Here is a 4,987-nt window from a genome sequence, read left to right as displayed (position 1 = left end):
TGGCTTGGTGGGCCACATCTGGCCTGCGGGCCGCATTTTGCCCACACCTGGTGTAGTGGGTTGGACATCCGTCAGCCTGCACAAACAGCTCATTGCATACTGGCCAGGGCATGGGCAGGAGGGCAAGCTCAGGGCACAGTGGTGGCACAGGAGGGGCCATCCCCAGGGCACCTCCTTAGAGAAGACCTCTGTGGGAAGGGTGGGGGCATAGCCAGCTCCTTGTCTCACTTGTCTGAAAGCGTTATGCATCCCGAGCGAGGGTGCCATGTGCTGGGTGGCAGCACAGAAGGGCAAGTGGCCTGCAGGGGGAAAGGGGGGAGTGGGGTCTGGAGTCACAGCAGCAGGTGCTCTTTCCTGCTCAGGGCAGGGGGTTAGCCTCAATGATCTACTGAAGTCCCTTCCAACCCTAAAAATCTATGAAATCTGTGAAATGGCTCTACCAGCTGGAGGGGGAGCTGCCATCAGCTCTGGATGAGCCCCCAGCCCACTGTGGCCCCTGGACCCTTGGGGGAACAGCTCAAGGTTGGGGTGTTGGCCATCTGTCCCCAAGCTCTGCCCCCTTGGTGCCCCCATTCCATGGTCTCCCACTCCAGGACACCAAAAACCCCCCACTTTGTATATAGTTTTCAAACTGGGAAGAGGGTTTTTTATTTTTAGAGGGTAGTGGAGGGGCTCTGCTTTTTGAGAGGGGAGGGGGGCTCTGTGTGTTGGGAAGTGAGAAGGGAGGGATGAGGGGTGTGAACTGTGAGGGGAATAAATATGTGCTTTTTGGATCTATGAACGACGCATGCCCCTGGCGGTTGGGGGCGGCACGGCAGTCCTGGTGGTAGGAGCGTGGCGGCAGAAGTGCAGTGGTGGTAAGCAGGGAGCTCCCACAGACACCTCCGGCACTGTCAGTAGCTGGGTGGGGGGAGAGTTGGCAAGTGCCAACTGGGAGCATCAGTAGCAGCCAGCGGTAATTGCTGACCACCTGCAGATGCCGTCAGTGTTGTCGGTGGTGAGGGGAGAGGGTGGTGAACAGTGACTGCCTGCAGGCACTGCCAACAGTGTTGATGGCACCTTTTAGTAGGGGGTGCACTGCCATGCTTAGGGGGTGCACGTGCATCTGCATATACCCCCTATGTATCGCCGATGTTTGGATCTGTGCCTGGCATGACAGTGGTGGTGGGGGTGGGCAGGTAGCAGGGGGTCTATAGATGTGAGGGCAGGCTGGCTAGAGGAGGGAGTTCTCCAGAAGGTGGTCTGCCAGAGCCTCCCACACCCAGTGCCCTGGCCCCTGCTGATGGGTGTGTGGCTCTCCTGAGGTCTCGGTGGGGAGGACCCACTACTGCCACTGCTGCCACAGCTGGTGCCCTTGTTGCCAGGCTGCCTGTGTGCACCACACCTTGTCTGCTCTGGCTTTTCAGGACAACTGTCCCTGGGCCTCACAGATATTGTGCAGCACACAGACTGTAATGATGACCCAGGGAAGGTTCTCTTTGGTGACTCTGAGGTAGGCAATGAGGGAACACCAGCAACCCTTGCAGCAACAGAAGACATATTCGATCAGAATGTGGGTCCAGCCCAGGCAACAATTAAAGTGGTCCAGGTGGCTGGTATAAGGACTCATTAGCCAGGGCACGAGTGGGTCTGCAGGGTCCGCAATGAGCAGGTATGGGATGACAGTGACACCCAGTTGCAGGTCTGCCACCCCGGCACAAAGTGCCTGCTCTCCACCAGCATGGCCAGGCTGGAGTTCTGGAAGACATAGGGGTCATAAGTGTTGCCTGTCCAGCTGGCACTTGTGTGGGAATGTCCCCCAGTGGTCTACAACAGCCTGCACCACCTGGACACAGAGAATGGTGTCTGCCAGCATGTCCAGGAGGATGCTGCACACCTCCAGGATGGCCTCCCTGGTGGTGGCCTTGCCCACACCAAGCAGGTGGCCCACATACTGGAAGCTGGTGAACATGGGCAGCTTGAGCAGTGCCAGGGTCAGGCAGGTGTTGACAGGGAGAGGCAGCCGCATGCCAGTGTCCTGACATTCCAGGTGGGGGCCAATGCTGGTGGAGCAGGTCCCTGAAAGTGGTCTGGGTCAACCAAAAGACATCCACCCACTGCTTGTAGTCCTAGGTTTGCTGCACCAGCTAGTGTCATCAGTGCTGGCTGTCGCAGTGGCCACAGGGGCACCTACCAGGGCTGGAGGGACCTGGCAACAAATTTTCTGCCAGATCCCTGCACATAGAGACACTTAGCAAAAATTACTTACTGAGCAGTAGTTTACTCCATAGTAAATCTAGGCTTGCATAAATGCATGTGTAGACACACCTCATACTATACTAAGTAAGACTCTAATGCACCAACAAATGGGGAAAGCTTAATAGGCAGCAGTACTAAAGAAAAAATTCTGGGGATATACAGTGGACTAGCAAGTGAATGAGTCAATTTGATGCTGTTGCAAAAAAAAGGTGTGTCATTCTGGGAGGTATTAAACAAGTGTTATATATAAAGCACTGTGGAACAGATGATGTCTTAAAGTTCCTACTAACCCTACATTTCTATGATTGCATGATATACCTCAACATTTCTTACATAAATGTTACCAATTTATGTGATTCCTGGAGCACTTGCCTTTTCATTTTTCCTAATCCACTGTCTTTAGCTCTCTTTAAACAGAGCTTATGTCAGGATTTAGTTCTGTTAACCATCACTGTAGTGGACGTTCAATCTAGACTTCTGATAATTGTGTTCATCCTGTCTGAATGCCCACCAGTTTGTTGGCAAACTGGTCATGGTTGACCACAAAATGAACATGAGTCTTCAATGTGATGCTGCGGCTAGTAAAGTGAGCAAAACGCTGGCTTGGATTCATAGATGCTTCTCAAGCAAATCCCAGGACGTCATTTACCCGCTGTACTCAGCCTTGGTGAGGCTGTAGCTGGAGTACTGTGTCCAGTTTTGGGCTCCACAATTCAAAAAGGATGTGGAGAAGCTTGAGAGGGTGCAGAGGAGAGCCACACGCATGATCAGAGGTCAGGTAAGCAGACCTTATGATGAGAGGCTGAGAGCCATGGGGCTATTCAGCTTGGAAAAGCGCAGGCTCAGGGGTGATCTGGTGGCCACCTATAAGTTTATCGGGGTGCTCATCAGGATCTGGGGGAATGTCTGTTCACCAGAGCCCCCCAAGGGATGATAAGATCGAATGATCACAAACTCCACTGTGACCGATTCAGGCTGGACACAGGAAAGAACTTCTTCACTGTCTGAGCTGCCAAGGTTTGGAACAGACTACCACCGGAGGCGGTTCAAACACCCACTTTGAACGCCTTCAAGACACATTTGGATGCTTATCTTGCTGGGATCCTATGATCCCTGCTGACTTCCTGCCCCTGGGGCAGGGGGCTGGACTCAATGATCCTCCGGGGTCCCTTCCAGCCCTAATGTCTATGAAATCTATATCTAGGACATTGCTTATGGTATAAAGTGCACAAAGTACTACTTATTTTTTCTAAATGTTATTTCACCCCACCTATTGGGTAGTAGTTTGTTTAAGGATATCTGGATGAACTACAATAGGAAATACCATCATTCATCTATCCTCCAGCTTCTTCAGCTTCCTCACACTTTCATTATATCCACACCATCCTTTTTCTAATACTAACTGTCTTGGAGCATTCCATGATTAGGAGAAGTTGGAAGGGGACTCCCAAACTTTTAAACAAGAAGGAATTCCTGTTGCCAAGTCTCTTTTTAACCTAGTTCACAAGTCAAGCTTCATTGAAAGGAGCTACTGACATTTTTTACATACTTAAGCCAACCAAACCAGGTCACAAAATGCTTAGACACAGGTTGATGTCATTTACTTGGATTTTAAGAAGGCCTTCAATACAGCATCTCATCCTATTCTCATAAACAAACTGAGCAACTGTAATGTAAATGATTAACCAGTCAGGTGGGTGGCAAATTGGCTTAGGGGTTGCACCCAGAGAGTATTTGTGGATGAGTTGGTATTGAACTGAAAAGATGTGGGCAGTGGAGTCCCACAAGGCTCAGTCTTTGGATCTGTGCTGTTCAGTGTCTTCATCAGTGACTTGGATGAGCGTGTGGAGAGCACTCTGTCCAAATTTTCAAATGATACCAAATTATGAGGTAAAGTTAACCCACTAGAGGGTAGGGAATGAATCCAGGCAGATCTGGACAGGCTGGAAAAGTGGGCAGAACAGAATAGAATGCAGTTCAAAAAGACAAGTGCAAAGTGTGGCACCTAGGGAGCAGGAATGACCAACACACCTACAGGGTGGGGGAGGACTGTCTCAGCAACACAGCAGTGGAATGGGATCTCAGAGTCAATGGCACCAAGATGAACATGAGTCGTCAATGTGATGAAGCGATCAGTAAAGCTAACTACACTTTATCATGCATTAACAGGTGCATGGTGAACAGGTCCAGGGAGGTGATACTTCTCCTCTATGCGGCATTGGTCAGGCTGCAGTTGGAGTACTGCATCCAGTTTTGGGCACCGTACTTCAAGAGGGTTAGAGGAGGGCCATTTGTATGGTTAGGGGCCTGTAGGCAAAGCCCTATGAGGCTAGATTGAGGGACCTGGATCTCTTCAGCCTCTGCAAGGGAAGACTGAGAGGTGAAGGTGACTTTTTGGCTGCCTACAAATTCATCAGGGGGGACAGCAAGGAATAGGAGATACTGTGTTTACCAGGCCACTCCTTGGAGTAACTAGGAACAATAGCCACAAACTGACAGAGAGCAGATTTAGGTTAGACATCAGGAAGAACTTCTTTACAGTAAGGGTTGCCAGAATCTGGACTGGGCTTCCAAGGGAGGTGGTGCTCTTTTCTACCTTGGGGGTCTTTAAGAGGAAGCTAGACATGAACCTGGCTGGGGTCATCTAACTCCAGCTCTCTTTCCTGCCCACAGCAGGGGGGTGGACTCAATGATCTGCTGAGGTCCCTTCCGACCCAAACATCTATGAATCTATGAAACACCAAAAGAA

The sequence above is a fragment of the Gavialis gangeticus genome, unplaced genomic scaffold (assembly GCF_001723915.1).
Source record: "Gavialis gangeticus isolate Ggan-Ray unplaced genomic scaffold, GavGan_comp1, whole genome shotgun sequence".
NCBI lineage: Eukaryota > Metazoa > Chordata > Crocodylia > Gavialidae > Gavialis > Gavialis gangeticus.
The sequence above is the reverse complement of the archived record's forward strand: the minus strand, read 5'-3'. Positions refer to the sequence as shown.